Here is a 22966-nt window from a genome sequence, read left to right as displayed (position 1 = left end):
TTATACCTTATTTTTCAAAAATTATAAATTTCATTTTAAAACAAGAAACATCATATTCTTTATAAAAACATCCAAAATTTTTGAGGCCTTCGGATGTTCTTAACTTTTTGAGTTTTAAGCCTAAAAGTGTTTCTTAACATATGCTCTTATTTTTACAATTTCGTGAGTATTTTTGTCCATTTTTCTAAGAAATCAGGTGTTTCAGAGTCACTGCAAAGCCTTAAAATGTTCTTAATTAATCATTTAGACAATCGAAGCCTTGTTCTTATATAGTTTGTTCTTATTGAAAAAAAGAACGTGAAATGGCATAAAATTGGATCAAATATGAAGATTAAGCTTGAAAAGATTTCTGATGCACGTTTTTTACCCAGACACATTATACAGTAGCCTTACCTGATTTGCATCTACATTTGATTCATCCCTCCCAGCTGGCACACAACGTTCTTTCAACGTTTATCTAACGTTCACAACGTCCATATAACGTTAGATGAACGTTGAAACAACGTTGTGTGCCAGCTGGGCTGCCATCTTTAATCAAAGCCAATCATAATTAACATTAGAATCCAATCGCTTAAGCTTTCATTTTCAATCAAGACACAACCCAATTTAGAATGTTAAGGCTGAACAACAATCAGGTCAGATCGTCACATTCGCCATATCGCTTTAGAGCAGAGCGTGTTTTTCTCAGAATGTATGATCTGTTACAAGATTAAAATTTGATGATCATGATCTATCAAAAGATACGTTTTGAGATATTGCTGAAGGTGAAAATTTTGAAAAAAATGATCGTTTGGGTGTGGGTGTGGGCGTGGGGATTAGGTTTCCGATATTCTTGAATTATGAAATGCTGACATCATCAAAATTACAGTGAAGCCATTGTAAGGGCATTAGCTATCTTATTTTTAGGGACGAAGGTTAAGCAAGATGGCCATACAGTGCGTCCCAAAAAAGCGGACACATCTTTATATAAAATAAAATCCTCAAAACTCTCTATCTAAACTGGGTTTAGAATGATTGAAATAAGATTAAAGTTCTCTTTTCAATCGATAGATATTCAATCCACAAATCAATTAATTAGGTTTTGGACATTAAAATATTAAGTATCCAAGTCATAAATTCGCATAAACCCGCTCATACATCATGATGATTTTATTTTATATAAATTCTTGCCCGCTTTTTGTGAGACACAATGTCAACTTAGCTAAAAATTGTTAAATGGACGTGACTTTTGAGGTCTCTTATAACAAAAACTATTTTGAGGATGCTGAGAATATTGTCTACCTTTGACCACGCCCTTGAGAAATGGGGTGATTTATTTATTTAAAGTTCATCAGTACCTACTTGAAGTCGTATAATCAGGTATTTTTTGGCAATAAAACGATTTGAATATGCATTTTTATAAAAAATGACATTTTGAGCTTAACATCAATCTTGACACACAACGTTGTTTCAACGCGCTTCTAACGTCCATAAAACATTGCCAGTTGGGTAGATATTGGACGGTGTGCTGACACGATTTCGAAAAAAAGATAATTAGACCTCAAAGTTTTCACGAGAAAAGTTCTGTAAATAGTCTTTTAACCACAAAGTATTTTTGAATTTATTTTTTTTTCTCGAAAAATAACTCTTAATTGGATACCAGTAAAATTCGTTTTAGATAGGTCTTTTTTAAGATATTCAGAATTTAAGTCAATTGTTATGCTAACACTTCTATGACTTGATGATCTCACAGGGGGAGGGTGGGAGAATTTCAGATCGTTTTACTCATATGACCAAAGAGTATATGTCGGTGTTTTTTTTAGAATGTACCAAATTTTTTTTTTTTGGGTATCTCCTGTTTAAGGCAACCTTTCTTAATGAAAATTTTTATATGAGTATTTCAATTAATTTTGAGAAAAAGAGAAAAGATGAAATATTCCCATTTTTTTAGTCCGGCTTTAATTGGATGAGTTGAACAGCTACAATTTAAGGACAAAATTAGGAGTAATCTAAGATGAAAGCTTTCTTATGTGCGGATGGATGAAAAACTCCAAAGTTAATTACTCCTTATCTATGAAAGATTCCGTCTTGAAATTATACTCTCAAATAGTGTACCATATAAATTATTATAAAATGTAAGCTCTTCGCTCTTGCGAATGAATGAAAAAGAATGGCAACAATCGATGAAAAATCCACTGAAAATGCTGAAAAATATGGATCCTGTACCGCCAATAAATGCTTCACGAATGAAATAATAAAGGATAATGACATGTTACAATGTAGGAAATGCCAGAGATTCGTTCATTATGCTTGTTCGGAGCTTCCCGCATACCAAATTCAGCTTTGTCTGCAATACAAAAGCCGACGCTTCGAATGTAAAAAATGTGTTACAGTCACGCCAATACACGGAAAAAATCAAAACAAGTAAGCAAAGAGTCAGAAGTAACCAAAAACGCAAACAATAACGGAAGCAGAATGTCAAGATGGAGGTCAGCAAATATTTGAATCTGTTTTCAACACTAGATTGCATAATCTAGAGAAGAAAATGGAGGAACTTATAGCTATGAACAAAGAAGACGTCGCTAAAGAACCAAAACGGGCAACATATGCAGATATCACAAAGGAAGAGGTGAAGAAACAGGAGGTTATCATCAAGAAATTTATCAAAAATGAAAAGGAGAAAGAGAAGAAGATCGCTGGAAGAACTTAACTAGATGTAACATCATTGTCCATCATTTAGGTGAAAATAAAGATGAGAACAAAGAGGAACAGCGGGCCGGTGACAAAGATTACGTGGAGGAGGTTGTAGGAAATCGTATGAGATTAAAGAGAAATGTTGTCACTGCAGAACGAACCGGTGCTCGAAAGGATGATATGTTCAAGACGAAAAGATGGCGGCCATTGAAAGTAACGTTGGCCAATGAAGAAGACAAGAAAAGAATTATGGCCTCAATCCATAAACTAAACGAAGATAATTTCAGTGTAACAGATGACTTCTCCAAGAAAGAACGTGAAACCATTAAAGAATGGCATGAAAAAGCTAAAGAGAAAACGAAGAATGAGAAGGATGAATGCTGTGTATGGAAAGTGAGAGGTAGCCCTCGGGCTAAGCTCTACTTTAAGAAAATATGTAAAAAGACCGTTATTGATGAACTGTAAATTTGAATTTGATTGTTTCATAGAGGTCAATAGACCTGCGAAATATACTCCTATAATAATAAGCAAAATGAAGATGATCGTAATAGATTTCCAAAGAGTTTAGATGATAAAACCGTTTTAAAAAATTGCTTTAGTAAAAACTAGACGGTTCCCGTCGTCGCAAACGCCGGTTAACGGTTTTGCTTGCACATCAAAAGCCTTTAAAATATTATAATGTGGGTTAATTCCTGACATCGTTTTGGCTTAAAATGCCGAATAAAAAAATAAAAATTATACTTGTAAACTTTCTACATTAGTCAAAATTTTGTGTCTGTAAGCCTCGATGATATGTCTTTTTAAGATAACGGAAGTTTGTGCTCAATGAAATGCCATAGTGACCCTGTCAAAATTATCGAGATTACCCGTCGTTGCAGACGCCCAAAGGTGTCTGAGGTGGTGAGAGGGTTGCTTATAGGAAAGAAAAAGCCTTAGTTGTGAAGGAGAGGCTCGCGCTTTGCGATTGAGCGCTGAAGGTTTTCCCGTTTTTTGGCTTCACATGCGGACAGCTTAAGACCGGCGCATATGCAATGCAACCAACATTGAAACCTTTTTAAATAATGTTAGACGAAGTTTAATCATCAAAAAACAATGTTGGATTTTGTTGCGTGTGTTGATAAATAATTCGAAATCGTATGCAACAAAAATGCCACACCTTTTTATTTGAAATTTTGTGACGTCGCAGTACTTCATGAAATTGACGTGTAGAGTGTAGAGTCTTCTCTAATCCGAGTTTTCTACGCTTGTCAAACTTAGCGCGAGACTTTTTGTATCGAAGGAGGATAGGTTTTCCAGCCGTGGCGTTCAAATTTTAGAAACCTTAATATGTTACTGGGCTAGCGTTTAGTATAGAAGAAAAGAAAATGTTGATTTTCTGGAATATTTCATCCAAAATTACTCCGAAACCTATATCATTGGAATCCTCGTTGAAAAAAACGTCATTTTCGAAAATAAGGTCCAAAAATTCCTAACATCAAAGAAGATATCGCAAAAAAGATGATTTTAGCCCGGCGTGACCCAAGGTCGTGCTAAAGTCCCTGGGTCGTTTTTGTTTGGTTTTGTTTTGTTTTTCCTGTCTTACCTGTCATTCTTTTTTTGCAGTCACTTTATACCGGGTGCGCCACAAAAAAGTTTCTCTCTTTAAGGGCTCTGACCATAGTCGGAAAATTGATTTTAGTATCTGAACATGAAAGTTATGTTTTAGATTCTTAAACACTTTTAACAAAGAATTGCCTTTATAAATTGCTTTTTAATCAAATCCCTTAAGAGTAATTAAGAACTTAATTGCAAAAATGACGTTATGAACTTTAAAAAGACGTTAATAATATGTTGCATCACCTTCTTTTATAAAAAGTGCTAAGTTTTAATGGGTAATTAACCTTTTTGTTTCGAAGTTTTTTCAAACTGTCCGCAAAGAATTGAAACTATTTTAAATTTTGAGGAAAATTTTTTCTAAAAGAAAGTCAAAAGTTATGATGACTGTTTTTTTTAGCAAAATCCAGATGAAAAATTGATGAAAATCCACTATTTTGAAGATTTTGAGACAAAGAAGCATTTACAAAAATTTTCCGCAAAATTTTTTATTGTTCGGTAAAAGATACACCATCTACTGCGAAAAAATTTTCAAAATGTTTTTTCTTCGCCGAAACTAAGCTCTTCAAAGTTGAAATACTCTTCCTCGCAAAAGTCTTCATTTTCTTCTTCATCAAATTTTTTCAATGCAATCTTTGAATTTTCAGATTCAGGAATAGTTTGTCTAACAGAAAATGTATAACATGCCATAGTTTTGTTGGTTACATCAGTCAGAAAACACATTTTAAACACGGCAATTATGAAAAATTCACTATGGTCAGAGCCCTTAAAACTAATTTTCTCGAAATCTAAAATGTTTAAAAGAACCATTCCTATTCCATTGGAAAGAAGAAAGATAAACTTAAATTTTGATGGGTCATTTATTAAATTCGGTTCATTAGATTGAATGTTATGCTCAATTGAATAAAAAAGTTACTTTCTGAAAGTGCTCAATAACGTTAAAAATCGACCTATCAAATTAGACAGAAGCAAAATTACATGATGCATCAGTATTTTCGTTTCAGTCATTAAAAAGGATAATTAGCTGCCTAAATGACCTTTTGTTGTATAAAGAAAGGTTGAATTTCAATAAAAGAAAGAACTCCGTCGAAAAAAGCCAAAAATTCTAGTAAAATTCATAAAAATACATCAAATAATGGGTTTCGAGGTCCATCCAGGCTTACAAGAGTTTATCCATCTGGAACCAAAAATCTGACGAAAATCTTGGGAAAAGTAAATTAAAATGATTTTGATGAATATCTTAAATCCTTTCGACCCATCATTTTCAAAATTTATGTATCTAATTATTGTAAAATGCTCTTAATGATGTAAAGCCTATTACAACTACCAATTTTAAAATAAAAATTTGATAGGTCGATTTTTAACGTTTTCGAGCTCTTTCAGAAAGTAACTTTTTTATTCAATTGAGCATAACTTTTGATCTAATGAACCGAATTCAATAAATGGCCCATCAAAATTTAAGTTTATTATTCTTCTTTCAAATGGAATAGGAATGGTTCTTTAAAAGTTTTTAGATTTCGAGAAAATCAGTTTCAAAGAGAGAAACTTTTTTGTGGCGCACCCGGTAGTCTATTGCATATTTGTTTTATTCTTTATTTTATAGTCAATGAGTTATATATTTCAATTGTACTTTAGTGAAAAATTTAGTAAATAAAACTATAGTAAAAAAAAAACAAAAAAACAACAACAAAATTTAAAGATCTATGAAAAGTCCATCAGGTACATTCTAAAAAAAACACCGACAGAGAGACTCCATGTTTGGCTTTGCTTGAGGTGATAACAAATCCATGCGACTAGATCTAGTCCCTTTTTAAAGAAAAACAAACAGAAAACAATGACCAATAGACAATAAATTTTTCAAATTTTTGAGGTATTTTCATGTTTTTACTATAGTTTCATAAACTTTGATGGGGTTTTAGAATATATTTTATTTGTTGTTTTCATAAGATTTTTTGAAAACGAAAGTGAAAAAATTCCAAGATGGTGAAATCTCTAAATTCTACTTCACTGGACTCAGCGCCATCAAAATCATCAGGAAGCAAAGACTCTAGTCTAAGTGTCATTATGAAATTCTGAAATAAAAAAGCTTCGCAACGTTAACCTAGAATTTTCTAATGAGAAATAAGAAAAATCTTAGAACTATAATTTTTCAGATTTTTTCTGTTTCTGAAAAGTTCTTGGCTAAAAATTTCAAAGTATTATGGAAAATCTTTTGTCATCTTATGAAAAGCCGAATAAAATTTAATCATCACCTTACAATTTTGGTCACTTACCTACGATTCTCCCTTATAAGGCATATTGCTTCAAAGTTATACAACGTAAAAAGAGTTAATTGCTGTGAACAAAATCAGTTATTTTTATCCAATGTTAATTTGGACCATGGAAACGAAAACCAATCAATTGATACCATGCATAGTGTAGGAAAAAATATTTCAAAACAAATTCAGAGAAAGTCAAAATGTAGTGCTGACGGTAAGCAGTAGATAAAGTTTTAAGGCCAGTCTCCACATTCACGCGACATGAGCGAAAACTTTTTAACGTTTTTGTAAGGTCATTGGTCGGTTGAAAAATGAAAGCAATTCCATTGGTAGAAATTGACTTAACGGATGAAAAAAGTAGAACTTCCTTCAACTTTTTTTTTATACGCGCGAAACTTTTTTTATGACGTAATCCTTTCTCCAGGCAAAAAAGATTATGATAAAAACTATCACCCATTTCGCATGAAAGTGGAGTCCGGCCTTTATGTCATTTCATTTTCGAACGATATACCTAAAATTATATGATACTAATACATTTTTTCGACCGTAGTCGGGCAGTCAGGCACGTGCCACTTTATTATCTAATTATTCCCCTAAACTCGATCCAATCCTTTTTTACACCTTTTTCTATTGTCTATAGGTGCGAAAAAAGACTGGGACAGCTTTAGGATGATAAAACGAACAAAAAATGTCCGAGCGGAAATTGCTGGCGGCTACGGTCGAAAAGTTGTATCACAACCCAGCTGGCACACAACGTTGTTTCAACGTTTTTCTAGCATTCACAACGTCCATAAAACGTTAGATAAACGTTGAAACAACGTTGTGTGCCAGCTGGGAATGAGCCTCTTAAACCGCTTCTGCACTTTTCTCGCGTTGAGAAAAGGGACGATTTAGAGAACTGAGTATGAGTATGAGAGTTTTTGAGATTATTGATATTGCTTGTCTTGTTTGTCTAATAATTTTCTTTGTACTTTTTCATTAATAATCACTGTGGGCCAATTATCTTTCTGGGTATTTTTTTCTTACACAAATTGTAAATTTGGTCTTGACTAGCAGTGGTCAAATTACATCATTAAAAGTACAGACCATCAATTATCAAGTTCTCAGCTAAAAAGTTCGTTTGTCCTCTTCTTTGTTTTTCATTTTTATTTTCAAAAAATTTTTCACGGAAATATCTTTTTAACGATTATATTTATTCGAAAGCATTGATTGAGTAATAGAAAGTGAAAGAAGTATATACGAATCATGCGTTAATTGACTCCGAGTAAAGGCAATGGTGCACAGTCTATTCAAATATCCCCTTCTGAAAGACCCGGTAGTATTTTTCCAACCAGTGGGGATAAAAATAATGGATTTATGGGGATGGGGATTTCAATTCTCTTGATTTCAAGTCCTAGCATTCATTGCATAATATTTTACTTTGAGGATTGGTTTATGTGATTATTTTCAGTGAGGACAAAAATTCGGAGTATAATTTTCCACCAGTGACAATATTTTGGACAATTTTCCCAGTGGAACGAGGTCCTAGTGGGTCTGTCACAAGGGGGTGTATTCATGATATGATTAATAATTGACGTTTCAAGCCAAAGAGTTTCTGTAGCTATTTTGTAAAACGCAATTTACCTTTGCCAAGCCAAGATGAAATTCTACTCAGTATAAATGCATCAAATTATTAATCAAATGAATCGTCTGCCAAGTTCCGCTTTCTCGATATATTGGAACAAGTGATTACTTTCTATAATACTGTCCAAGGTTTCGGTAGCTTGGGAAGATCTATTCCACGACACAGAAACCCTGAAAGCAGATGGGTAATCTATATCATTTAATTACCAGTAGTAGGTTTGTTAAAAAAAGGAATATACACATCAAACAAAGTAAATAAAGCAACAAGCAGGGTAAATAAAACCAAAAACAGGGTAAATAAAACCACAAACAGGGTAAGCAAAGAAGGGGGATCCAAAGTGGACAGTTGTGAAAAGGAAATTTAAGTCGGTGCTGCTTGAGGAAGGGTTGAGAAAGTGTTCTTGGAGCAGATTGGGCTGCTTGAGAATGAATAGAGAGGAATTGCTTGAGCATTTCTAGGAGCTGAGTTTAGAAGGTGTAATTGGAACAATATTTTGAAGAAAAGATGATGAGATTGTGATGGGCTTTAAACCAAGGTCTCATGGAGATGTCAGACGAGTACGCGAGATAAATCATTACATGGGGCTATGAGCCATAGAACAAACTTTGATGAAGATGCTTTCATTGATTACACGGATTACACGTTATTTTTCTGTTGGAGTGGAGACAAAGTCATGTTGCTGTCTAAGCTTTTTGAATAGCCGTAAAGGAATAGAGTTGTAGACGGTTGTCTAGGCGAGAAGAAGAGGAAGCATTGAGTTAGGTGTGCAGTCACAGGCAATCGTTTGATTGCTTGTACAGGGTGTCCCTAATTAAAGTATCGAGTTTGAACATGCGATTGAGTAGAAGAGTTTGTGTGTGTCATCGCTAAAATATAAGAACGTTCTCCATCACACAGGCTTATTACAAAAGGTAGTTACAACGTATAAATTAATCGTAATGACAAAGAAAAAAGAGGGAGAACTTGAAATACAATTTTGTGAACACGCACATAAAACTTTCTACTCAATCGCATGTTCAAACTCGATACTTTAATTAGGGACACCCTGTATTTGGGTATAAAATTCAATGTTCAATGATGATTTTGTTTTTTTTTGGTGAAAAGGAGTGCCGGTACTTAAAAGATAAGACCACTGCTCCTCAAACATAACAATTTTATTACTATAACCACATTTTCTTGTGCATGCAAGCCTGCATGACTTTCCTTAATTAATGAAACTAGCGGACTCTATACCATGTTAATTAAATGTATTTCTTACTTGTGATAAATATGTAAATGATTTCTTATGAAGGAAAATGAGCTATAGTACATGTTTTTGGACCTACCTCTGAAGCCTTTAATTTTTAACGCCTTTTTTCGTTCGTTCATTCGTTCGTCCGATCGTTCGTCTGTTACCAGCTTTTCTTGGGGTTGACCCATCATTTTTTTGATTTTTTGCATAGTGATGCAAAATGACACTACCCAAAAAGTGACGGAGCCCGATTTTCGAAAAAAAAACTTTGGGCAAATTTGGGCCCAAAACTGCCTAAAAATGACCATAACTGCCATAAAATTTTATTTACACGGTTGCGTGTGTTTAACAAAATGTACAAAAATATATACAAACAAAATGATTGTTTTTACAACAGTCGTGATGATTAAAAAGAATTATTTTTTTTTACAATTTTCATGACGTTAAAGTTATTGAAAATTGTTTTTTGTAAAAGTTATTCATAAAAGATGTCTCATGACAATTAATATGACACAGAGAGAAACTTTGATAAAAATTGTAATTTAGTGAAACACACACACAATAACTTTTTTCTATAGAAGTGGTACGACTTGATACTTTTTTTCGGGACACCCTTAAACACTAGACGGTTCCCGTCGTTGCAAACGCTTGTTAAATATTGATGAACGTACACAATACTCCTAGAGAAAGTTATCATAATAAAATGTTAGCAATAACATTGTTCCAAAAAACTTGTTCGATGATTACCAATCGAGTGAGGGGTCAATATCGGATTTTTCAGGTTTTTATGACGTTATTGGACCCAAAATGCCCCCAAATTACTCGGAAGCGGAATCGTAACGTGCAAACATGGTCTAAATGTTAGTTTTAACCATTGTAGTAAATCATTTCAAAAGACACTTAAAAGGTTTTATAACCAAACTATAACCCACTCGCCGAAGTTATAAAATCGTTAAAATTATAAAATTAGAACAAAATTAAGCACCCGGGTATTGGCCTCCAAGCAACAATATTTGTTTATGAGCAGCACAAGCCACAGCCTCCTCTTTGTCACCAAAGCGACAGTTTATTAACGTCATTGTTAATGATTCCAAATAGCCCATTATGGCAAATTATCAAGCAAATGCACCAACAAGTATTCTAAGTAATGGTCTGTAGGCTGTCTTAATAATTACTTTTCCTTATTCAATATTCAATATCCAGTATTTGCACAAACAAATTAATTGAGTGTTAGATATATTGGTTTTCAGTGATTTAACATTTCAGCCTCCTTCCCACCCAGGCAGTCAGTTTCAAAACCATCAAAGCTATGTTTCATAATTTAGCGTTTATTTTCGTTAGTGAGGTGTCTATATGTTATATAATCTATCTATTCTATCTATTATGGTTGAGTTACAGGAGGCTCTGGGAGACCATTCTCGCAACTATAGATGCTTTGAGTAAGCATCCCGTCAGCACCTTCAACTGACTACCCAATTCCCCTCGCATGGCATGGGTTGACCCGGGCGAAGGTTTGTTCACTTGCCAAGTGAACCGTTGTGTGTGGGAATCGAACCTTGGTCGCCTGTACAGGAATCAAGGTTGATGTCCACTATACCACAACGCCTAATGAACATCAACGACCTAGCAATAAGGCGGAAGCTTAAAAACCCAGGACAACCCAGCTCAAATCCTTGCTCTCAGCTCTTAAGTTGGAAGGGTAGAGTTTTAACTCTGAGTTTTAACATGAGACTTAAGACTCAAAATCCAAAAGTTCAAAAATGGTCCAATAAGGCTCATATAGCCAGGAAGTCTATAAACCTGTGCCAAATTGAAATATTTGATTAAATTAAAGAGATGGCCCAAAATCGACTTTCTCGCCCGAGCTCCACATTTCAAAAAACGATGAAATAAGCTTAGTTCTCAATAGATTTTGACCATGATTGTACTTCCTGGCAGTATATGTAGTGGGTTCTTGTGCGAGGTTAGGAACCTTCACTGTTTGTATATTTGTTCGTGTATAGCCTGTGGATTTTGTTTGATTACATGACCTTTTTGCTTAGAATTGCATACTTTATCCGACAGATCAATCATTTCAGTTGAATTCAAAATCGTTAACTTTTTTTCGAGTTTATCGGGGGTTAGCAGTTTTGCCTGTAACAACTTTTGGCCACAAACACTTTTGACAGGCCTTATTCATGGGATTCTTCTAAAACGAATCAAGATCTTATCTACTTTTGAACCAATCACATGAGATTGTGTCCCAAGAAAGATACTACGGATCTTTAGAGGTCCTTCCCATATTATATACTTCATTTTTCCTTGGATTAACATGGTACTGTAAACTCTAACTTATTCGAACTTCCATTATTCGAATCTTTCTATAATTCGAACTTGATTTCAGTACCCGTCAAGGCTAAGATACTCTCAAAATACTTTGCATAATTCGAATCTCTCTGTAATTCGAACCAATAAGATTCCCCGTTCGAGTTCGAATTAGGGAGTGTCAACTGTAATCCAAGAAGTGTTCTGAACCAGCAAGACACCTGAAAAGAAACCCGAGAAAAATCCTGTGCAGATTCTTGAAGTTCGAAAAAGACAGAATTCGTTAGAAAATTCCAACCTTTTACGACTAAAGTCTATTTTTTCAAAGTCTACCAAAAATTAATATGCGGCGAGGGGGGGGGGGAATGAGAATGTCCTGGGTGGAAAGTTTTCGAAAAATTAATTATGGGGGACGCTCATTAGGTAGCCGAGAGTAAAAAGTTTGAGCCAATTTTTTAACATTGAACATATATTTTTGAAAACATAATCGGTCCTAAGGAAACACCACCCCTAAAAGAACTGCCACCAATTTTACGTCCGGCCTTTATTCTGCTAATGTCCAATTTAAGTTAGACTAGCAAGCGTCTGTTTTTCCTTGGACACAGGAAGGAACGCAGTAAAAGTGCTTATAAAAAATATAAATTGCCACGGGAGAGTGGTTTGTATTTACATTCAGTGAACTAGACATAGTAATGAGCCCATTGTAAGCTTAAGCTGCAGCGAAATACAACGACGGCTTACTAGTCTAAATTTAAGTAAACTATTTGCACTTCTTCCTCTCATTGCGAATCCTAGTCACTGCAATAATATCGATAATATCGACTCTCCTCGGCTTTTAAAACTTGGAAAAAACTTTCGCGAATTTCTTGTTTAATTTCTGACCTGGCATAAACTTTCGCGAAAAAATGCCAAAAGCTCGAAAAACGCGAAAGTTTTTGCCCGCGAATAATAGGGTCACAAATAAAAACTTAAGAGGCATTCAAATAGACAATACTGACGAATGGAATTTGTAAGGGTCAATTTTCAAGGTGCACGCAATGACTGGTCAGCTTGAATCTGTAGGGCAACCCTTATCTTCGCAGTGATTCCTACCTCCCTCCCGTGGGTAGGGCCCATTCACAGGTATCGGAAGGCTTAATATCTATTTTATCTACTTTTTTGCGATAATCATTTTTGAGGAAAAGTGGGGGTTGTCCGACACCTTCCCGCCTTCACTTAAAGGTCAAAATGTTAATAGCCAACAAAATACGTGATCCGTAGGTTCTTTGTATAATTCTAAATCTTGATTGGCATTAATAGGTTTCTTTTGCTCAAATATTTCTAACTTTTCTATTATGACGTCATTATCAAAAGCAATTTGTAACATACTGTCAGCTCTTTTCCGAAGTTTCTATGATTAGAAACAATAAAACCGCAAAATTGTTGATTATCTACAATTAATGACCTTCTGGAAGGGTATAAAATCAGACTGAAATCTTAATTTTTCATTACAGCTTTAATGCTTAAAGACAAGACATCAGCTCACTCATTCAAAGAAGAAAGTCAAGCATTTTCCAATATGAAGAAGGTATACATCTCCTTTTAAAAATTGCTTAAATTTATTCGTATATAAATTCTAGGTGCAGGTAGTTCATTTTCTGAACAATATATCTCATCCAAGAGCCCTTAAAATTGAAGTACAGTTGACTCTCTATAATTCGAGCTCGGAAGGGGAATCTTATCTGTTCGAACTACAGAGAGGTTCAAATCATAGAAAGTATTTTAACCCTATTCGTATTAGGGGGGGGCTGTTTCTGTTTGGGGGTCATAGGATCAATGATGTAGTAATGCCCCCCCCCCCAGCGGTTTGCGTGAATGCGTGAATGGGCATTTTCGGTTGCGTGACTGCGTGAAAATTGGAGAAAAAAGTGCGTGAATGCGTTGAATCGAAAAAACTTGCGTGAACGTGAAAATTCACTTTTTGATTGCGTGAATGCGTGAATCTGGACTATTTTGTGCGTGAATACGTGAATTTTCCCTTTTTTCCACCGATCATGTGCAGTTTTCCCGATTTTGCAATGTTTCCCCGATGTTTTCCGAAAATTTTCCGATTTCCTGAAAAAGGGGTTATTGCGTGAAACTCGAGGAAAATTTGCGTGAATGCGTGAATTTCGAAAAAAAATTGCGTGATTGCGTGAATTGAGGGTCGGCTGGGGGGTCTCAGTAATAGCTCCTGAAATAATACAGCTTTAGCCATGAAATATTCAGTAAATTTCTAACTTTTGTTTAGACCTAAAAATGTTCACACCTTGAGCATGATGACATTTCTGACAGTAAGGTGTCACAAAAATTGACATTGTTCCAAAATACAAATTTATTTTTTATATCAAATATGTCGTTTAAACCGTAATTTATTGAATATTTAGAATAACATAAGCATTTTAGACTCAGGCAACCTTTATTCAGGTAGAATTGCATATAACTATCCAGACAAAAATGGTGTAGAGATGAAATTTTGCACAGAGGTCCCGTAAAATGCCAGGAATTACCAAAAAAAGCCCCACCCCTAGAAAGATGGGAACACCCTAAAATCCATAATAGTGGACATGGTAGTTTTTCTTTAATTAATCAAGCAGAAAAATGTATGGTTTAGTATGTTTAAACCAACTGTTGGCGAGATATAACGATTTTAAAATCAAAAATAAGCGTTTTAAACGATTTTAAAATCGTTATATCTCGCCAAAGGCTGATCTAAACATATTATACCATATATTTTTTTGAAAGCCCATGATCAGGACTACATGATTATGTTCCAATTTATTGCTCTTAGTAAAAATGCTGACGTCATCAAAATCGTCATTTTTTGGACTTTAGTGGTCAAGGACCCTGCCGACGCACCGGACTGTCCGGTGTATTTGTCCGGTGGGAAAAAATATCCTTCTCCGACACCGGACATCCAACTTCCTTAAGTCCGGTGTAGAAATTGTCCGGTGGTAAAAAAAATTCTCTTTTACACCGGATTTTCGCGTGTCCGGTGTTCGTTAGTCCGGTGCGTCGGCAGGGTCCTAGTGGTCATATCTCAGGATCATGTGTCCAAATTTCAAAAGAGACCCCATTTTCTTTATTAATTCATCGAGAGGAATCTCCTCGTCTAGTTATTTTTGACATTTGAAAACCATTAACCATTTTTGCTCAATTTGGGCTTGATGAGTGACGTCATCAAAAAGAAATTTTGTTAAAAGTTACCTTATGTGACAAGGATATTGTGTGCTAAATTTCATCCAAAAAGACCCACTAGATCAAAAGTTAAGGGGTGGTACAGGAAACACCCTCCCCCTAGTTTTGAACCACCACCCCTAAAAGCCTAGTATGAATAGAGTTAAGAGGGTTTCTCCTTTACGGGGACTGGAAACAAGATTCGAAGAATAAAAGTTTGTATAAGGGAAAGTTATAAAAAAACAATGTCAATACACGAATTCCCTATTAACAGATTCATGTAAAAAGTCACGTAAAACGTTTGAAAGTTCAGGTTGGCAAAAGTTATACTCATAAGCATGTTTTTTTTTTCAAAATGTGCAAACTATGAGGTAATGTTTGCATATCTCAGCCAATCAGAGCTTTACTTGACTTTTTTCATGGTAACCATGAACATATAAACGACTGGAGGTCTATCTTCTATTATGTCTATGAAGCGAGCTTCGTTGCCACCTGTATATACAATTTGTTATAAAAATTCCGAAAATTTTATTTCTTTGAATTACGCGTAGGTAAAAGGATTGATTGGACTTGAACATTACTCGTAATTCACAAAAGAATTATTCTCGAATTTTTTCATAAGTTTGGAATGTATTTTGTCAACATTTTCAACACTGAAATGCAGAATTTCAACTGCGTGTGCACTTTTAAATCACTTTTGTCGCCCCAATAATTCTTTTATGACTTTTATGCCATAAAAATATTTTAAATAGAAATTAAAATAATTTGAATCCCATACTATCTAAAATTATTCCATACTTTTGAGTCAAAATTTAGAAATATTAGTCGGAGTTTTGACAATCTTACGAGAATTTTGCCTCCGTTATCTTTGGTATGATATAGATAAAGACTTGAGAAGAGTAGAACAACAGAGATTTTTGTCGAAGTTTTGACGTTGTTAGCAAGGTATTCCCAAGAGGTATGTCATTAAAGTTTATTGTTTCATTTTATGTTTTTAACAAGATGGCAACAAAGCTAGTAGTGCTTTCTACAAAAATGGATGTCTAGTCGTTTATATGTTGATGTTATTACAGAAAACACCTGATCAGGCGATAAAGTGCGATAAAAATAATTATAGCCCTTCAATACAACTGTCAATCATTTTTAAGAAAACTGATTGGATGATTAATGTCACGTGGCCGGTCAATATTTCTCCATAGTGACCAGTTATGAAATTGACATCATTAAAATGTCAATTACTTTTATTACTTTATTTTTGCAGGGCTATAAATGGATTATTAACCTCAGAAGCCTGTCTCTCTTGCAAAATATCGACCTCGTTCGCTCGTATTGGAACGAGCGAAGCTCGTTCCAATACGTCGCGAACTCGGTCGATATTTTGCCAGAGAGAGACCAGCTTTTCGGTTAATAATCCATAAATATTCCATAGAAAAATTGACCAAAAACAACCCTGTCTCACAGCCCAGTGAAACCTTTGCTCATAGTGGGATAGAATGTTTTATCCAAATCCCAATGGGTATAGAAATTCTATTGTTCCATGCTTAAAATATCCAGTGGTTTTTTTTCGGATGCAATTTCTTACATTGAATTTCAAAAAAGAGATGAAATCAAAGTCAATTTCCCAATGGGGTTGAAATTTTAGTGTATTGTTCAAATTTTCCAAGTGGACCTGGGGTCCCTTCGGTTCTGTCGCACAAGGGTGCTCAAAACCTTCCTAAAATATATTACACAATCAATCCCATGCACTTATCATCGACATTTCCATTCCTATGTTAATCGATGATTAAAAATGAAAAAAAAAGGCTGGGGGTGGGGATGAGATTTGGGATAAGCCAAGAAAAGGAAAAATTTCGACGTTATTTTTAGGAGGACCAATATAGATAACTTGTTTTTTTTATCTTACTTTTCATCCCATTATAAAGGCATAAGCGAATGACTATGCCTTTATTTTGACAGCTTCTTTTCTTGATTGGTCGAGCCTAAGTATCTCTAAGTGCCGATCTATTATAAACTAGCCGTCCTGACGTCGTTCGAGACTATGATGCAATTTCGAATTGCTTGGCTCACTGGCACTATATTGAGAAATGAAATTTCTTACTCATAAGAATTTCTTACTTATGAGAAATATCTGAATGAATTCTTCAAAAAAAATGAACAACAATATTTATTTGTATATTGAATGTAAAATTATCAGAAATCGCTAGCAAAAAGCTTCATGCGAGAATGGGAGAGTTCGGATTTAAGCCACAGTGCCGTAGCAACTGGGGCAGCATTTTGTTTTAAGTGCATTTTCAAGCAATCTAGAGCTCAAATTTTCAAAAATTGTCCAGTTTAGTGTCACTAAACTTCAGCCTCCCCCCACTATGAAAATGCTTCCTACGGCACTTAAGCGTATTATAATATAAAAGACCTTTTTGATTTCAATAGAGAATCTTAAAAAACAAATTCACAAACATGTAGAGGTTAGCCATTTAGTTTTAAGAACTTAGATTTGAAACTCTTGGAAAATGAAGCCACTTAAAACGCGTTTTCACACAAACGCCTGATTGATAGTAAAATCAATCGCCAGATTTCAATTAATATATTGCACAAAAACAAAGAAAGCATACGATTCAATCCGTCATTTTAAGAGCGGTCTAAATCATAAGGCTTTGCTTTTCCTTGCTTGAGAAAGGTTGAAGATTCCTCTCTAGCTTTTTGGGCTTCTCTCAATGCTCACCCCCCCCCCGGGGGGGGGGGGGTACTTAGGCAAAATGGAGGGTACGGTATGTGCCGCCCTTAAGGGTACATTTTTTGGATATCCAAAGTCCCGCTAAGGGTCAGAAAAATCAGAAAATCAAATTTCAGTCGCACTAAGGGTCGGAAAAATAAGAAAATTTAAATTTTCTACTCCCTGAAAGATCGAAATTTGGTCAAAATTGGTCAAATTAGTCCCACTAAGGGTCGTAAAATTCCCAAAATTTTCCTTTGTTTTCCCCTTTTTAGTCCCGGTAAAGGTCCAAAGTTCGAAAGTCGGGTGGCACCCCCCCCTCATCAGTTTGCAACCCTAGTAAAAACGTCGAGTCGTCAATTTGATATTTCGTATAGTACAGCTATTGTTTGAAGTAATTAAGATAATTAGTTAAACCTATATTCAGAGCAGAAGATTGTGTCAATATTTGGAAATTAAAGTGCATTATTTGGTTTCAAAACGACCCCTTTCAATATCTGTAATACTCTCTTTTGCTAACCACAAATATCTTAATCTGTCTTATTAACCTTTCTGGTAACCATCAGTGTTATCTCCTTCATCAAAGTGCATTATTTGGTTTCAAAACGACCCCTTTCAATATCTGTAATACTCCCTTTTGCTAACCACAAATATCTTAATCTGTCTTATTAACCTTTCTGGTAACCATCAGGGTTAAAGGTTATAACACCTCCTTCTCATAGCCACACTAAAAAATATGGCAATATCAATCCCCCATCGAGGTTTTTCCGTTATTTTTACCCCCACTGGTTGAAAAATCCCTATGAAGGTCCCTCAACATTGATCAGTTTCTTCTAAAACTTACTTGAATTGACAAAGGAGGGGGTTAATCTAAAGAATCCTAAATTTGCTAAAAATTGACAAAAAGAACGACAAATTTTATAAAAAAAGACAAATTCGCCATCAACAACCCCCGTTTAATTTGTCCACCCCATTCCTCTTTGATTATCATGCAGTTTAACTAGATATGGTTGAAAAACGACAAATTACGCATGCGTATTATACTGCAGGATTCTATAGAGGAGCAGGTTGAAGATCTGCTTTTTCAAAAATGGATATGCCGCACCACAGACAGCGATATGTTTATGAAAGGCCCAATGTTGGGCCAATTAATCAAAAAGCACCCCTGCCTCAGTTGCCGGGTTTGTACGAGCCATAAGTGTCCCTTTTTCGCACCCTCGCACCCTCGAAAGTCCCTCAAAGGGATACAAAAACCATTAAAAACAAATCAGTCTCTGCAAGGGCTCCAGAATTACCAAAATCAAAAATCGACTTCCTTAAATTCTTGAAATTTGGAATAAAATTTTAGAATTTCGGCTGAAATTTTGGAAAAATAATCTCTCTAAGGGTGGCAAAAGCGTAGAAAAATGGATAAAATTTTCGAAATTCTGTCTGCTCTCTAAGGGTCGATTTTCGAACTTTTGTTCGGACATAATCGTTATCTCACAAACCTAGCCCCACCGGATAGACATGGGCAATTTCATTGTAGTGTGAATTTTGGCCATGCAACCATTTGTCAATGCAATTTTTTGAGTTGGAAAGTTATATCATGAGAAAACTCAGATTTGACCTCCGAAATATGCCAACAATGCTTTGCGCGGAAAAAAGTTCACGGTGAAATTTTTCCCGCACAAAGCATTGTGGGGAATTCTCGGAGGTCAAATCTGAGTTTCCAAGTTAAGCCGATATCGTTTATTGAAAAAAAGAAAAAGAATCGAAATATACATAATCATAGATTTAATTAAGCATGCCAACTCTTAATGATATTGAAAGCAATTAATCTTATGATAATTGCTGTTTAAGGAGAATTGAAATGAGGCCAGTAACTATACCACTAATTAATACGTCTAATGACCCTTAATGACTTTTTTATGACCGCCAGGTATAATTACAAAGGCAACCTTGGAACAATAGAATTTCTATCCACATTAGGATTTCAATAGGAATTTCACTGTGAGAGAGGGGTGTAATATCTAGTTTAACATATATCTCTTTTACACTATCTCTTCTTCAGGAATCATTAGCCGTTTTGGTCATTTTCATCCAAGTCATATCTCCAGCATACATTTTCCACAAACAACAAAAGGTTGATGAAGATAATTTTGATAACGGTCCTGGTCAAGTTATAAGAATCAAACCAGCCATCAAAAGTGCATCTCCGTGTCATATGACCAAAATTAGTTTGCCAATCTCTATCGATAACCAACCATATGTGTTTGTCGAAGTCAATGCTTGTTCAGGCAGCTGTCTATATCTCAACATTCCCTCTTCCAATGATACATTCATCAGTCCTTTATGTCGACGATGTAGAGACACTGGGTTTGTTATGAAGTCTGTGACTTTCCCCAACCAAAAGTCAAACTACACTAAAACAGAACTCAAATCTGTGACTGGATGTAAATGCCAAAAGTGTAATTAGAGACAATGTTTACTGGTTCAACCAAAGGATAACGTAACACATTTTTTTGATGAATTGATTTATTCAGATTTTTTATTATCAGGCTTTATCATACTTGGGGATCCCGTCTTCAGTAAGATCTGACCATAAAATTTAATGAATTCTTAGCCCAAATTCTACGAGTCATTATTATGGCTTACTGAATCTTGCCATCCCTAACCTGATCTTCAAGCGAGACATAGTTGTAATCTTTGAATCTCGTCATCGTAAAAGAAAGAGGTTTTCTATTTTCATTGATAACACGCCTGTCTCACAGCCCCTGTGGAACTTTTTCCCTCAGTAGGGATAAAAATTCCTATTGAAATCCCAATGGGGATAGGAATCCTGAAAAATCCAGTTGGGATGGTTTTGGATTGCAATTTTTAAACATGGAATTTCGAGTGGGGCTGAAATTCCAGAGTATTTTCCTACCGGGAACGAAATTTTTGCCAGATTTTCCAGCAGGTCTGTGACACGGGGGTGTTTCATATTTAGTTCATTCATACTTAAGTTGTAAATAATTTTTATTTTATCAGACGTTCTTTAAGATTTTATATTGTAAATTTTTATTTTTCTATTTTACATTGAAAACATATATCATTGGTGATAATTTGAATATATGCATTTTGACCTTTAGATAAATCTGTCTCAGTACCCCATGAGATAGATAAGGTGGAACTCGACGAGAGCTCTTTTAATGAAATCTATAAAATTCTAAACCTGGACATAAGTTGGTTGAATTTTATTGTTTTGAAGGATATCGATTGAGAGATGAGAATGTCTGAAGACAGTTTCAAAATTATCTGTATTGGAAACATAAGTGCTGTAACTTTGGATGGATTTAGAATTTGAGACCTGCTCGTTGAAAATATAGTCAGGAGTGGAATATCAACAAATTGGAAAATGAAGATAAAAATTGATAAGGGAAAACCAACTTCTTGTGCCATAGTTATCATGCTTACAAGAGGAATTCTTATATCTTCGGCCATCATCAATGGTGGGAAAACAAACCTTCAAAACTATTAAATTCAATCATATAGGGTGTCCGGTGTATTGAGTCGTAGCATTTCTATAGAAAGAAAGCTCTTGTGTGTGTATGAACATATAAACGACTGGACATCTATCTTTTATTGTCTCTTTGAAGTTAGCTTCGTTGCCGCCTGTATTTCAAAATTGGTATGAGAAATCCGACAATTTAGCGTCATAATTTCATTTCTTTGAATTATTTAGGTAGTAAAAGGATTGATAGAGCTTGAACATTACTCCTAATGCATAAAAAAATTATTTTCAAATTTGTTCACAAGTTTGCAATATATTTTATCAACATTTTTCAACTCTGAAATTAGCCTGGATATCCAGACCGTAAACTTTTTCACCGTCTAGTTCTTTTTCATATTTTTTCTCTGGTTTACGGTCTGGTCAAAGTAACTTGTCTGCAGGGATATCTGTCCCTGCATATGCGAGTGTCTCTAATTGGTCAGTACGCGCCCAGTCACTGAGTAGAATTTTCGCGGGGTTTGTGATATTTTTCGATGCGCTCGCATAATTTATGGAAAAAGCTGACCTTGCAAAAAAAGATAAACAAATGAAAATGAAAACGCAGGTTCATTTCTAAACAAAATGGCCGCTGGAAAAGAACCTTTATAAATGTGGCTGATGTTTTGATGTAGCTTAAATTAGTTTTGAAAGGTTTTTGAGTTTGTAAAAGAGGTTTTATAGTAAGTTAATTATGTGTGTCTGTCTGGGTTTCCAAAGTTTTGAGATTCTGTCAACAAGGGTTCACTCACAGACTGTGTCATTCAAAACTGTATCAGACTTTTTTAGTTGCACCAGACTCTAAAATTTTAGAAACTTTGTATGTAAGAGTGTTTTTTTCTGAAATTTTGAGTCTGGATACCCAGGCTACTCTGAAATGCAAAATTTCAACTGCGTGTATACTTTTGAATCCCTTTTGTCACTACAATAATTTTTTTATGACTTGAAAAAAATAGCTTGCCAAAGTTGAGAGCTTGTGTCAAAATTTAGAAATATTAGTCGGAGTTTTGAAAAGCTTTGCCTCTGTTATCCTTGTTATGATAGATAAAAGACTTGAGAAGAGTAGAACAACAGAGACATTTGTCGAAGTTTTGACGTTGTTAGCAAGTTATTGTCAAGTGGTATATCATCAAAATCTATTGTTTCATTTTATGCTTATAACGAGGCGGCAACGAAGCTAGCAGCCCTTTTTATAAAAAGACAAAGGAGATGGATGTCCAGTCGTTTATATGTTCATGGTAATATTAACTGTCATGGGGCATCTTTTATTAATAACTTTAAAGAAAAAAAATCTCAATAACTTTAACGTCATGAAAATTGTAAAGAAAGTTAATTCTTTTTAATCATAATGACTGTTGTGAAAACAATTGTTGTGTTGGTATACAGGGTGTCCCTAATTAAAGTATCGAGTTTGAACATGCGATTGAGTAGAAAAGTTTGTGTGTGTTATCGCTAAAATATAAGAACGTTCTCCATCACACAGGCTTATTACAAAAGGTAGTTTACAACGTATAAATTAATCGTAATGACAAAGAAAAAAGAGGGAGAGCATAAAATACAATTTTGTGAACACGCACATAAAACTTTCTACTCAATCGCATGTTCAAACTCGATACTTTAATTAGGGACACCCTGTATATTTTCTTACATTTAGTTAAACACATGCAACAACCTTCTACTCAGAATCATGTTCGAACTCGATACTTTTTTTGGGACACCCTGACTAGCTGAGTTTGAATCTCTGAGGAAAGCTTAAATTCTCTTTTGGGAATTTGATAAGTGCTCCATGATGAGGAACTGCGATAAAAATACTACGAAAAAATCATTTAATGGTGGAAGGAAGAGGGTGAACAATAATGTCATTACT

General features: G+C 34.8%; 1 long non-coding RNA gene across 2 annotated transcripts in view; it reads left to right on the top strand.

Annotated features, from left to right (window-relative positions):
• LOC136810722 (uncharacterized) overlaps positions 1-20680 on the top strand; it is a 49054-nt gene extending 28374 nt beyond the window's left edge. For both annotated transcript variants that reach the window (XR_010847143.1, XR_010847144.1), the window contains exons 3-4: positions 13177-13250; positions 19642-20680. This is a non-coding gene — a long non-coding RNA (uncharacterized lncRNA). The remainder of the gene's footprint in view (positions 1-13176; positions 13251-19641) is intronic.
• Positions 20681-22966: the final 2286 nt, after the last annotated feature.

Source organism: Clytia hemisphaerica, unplaced genomic scaffold (genome assembly GCF_902728285.1).
Source record: "Clytia hemisphaerica strain Z4C2 unplaced genomic scaffold, Clytia hemisphaerica genome assembly, whole genome shotgun sequence".
NCBI lineage: Eukaryota > Metazoa > Cnidaria > Hydrozoa > Leptothecata > Clytiidae > Clytia > Clytia hemisphaerica.
The sequence above is the reverse complement of the archived record's forward strand: the minus strand, read 5'-3'. Positions and strand labels throughout refer to the sequence as shown.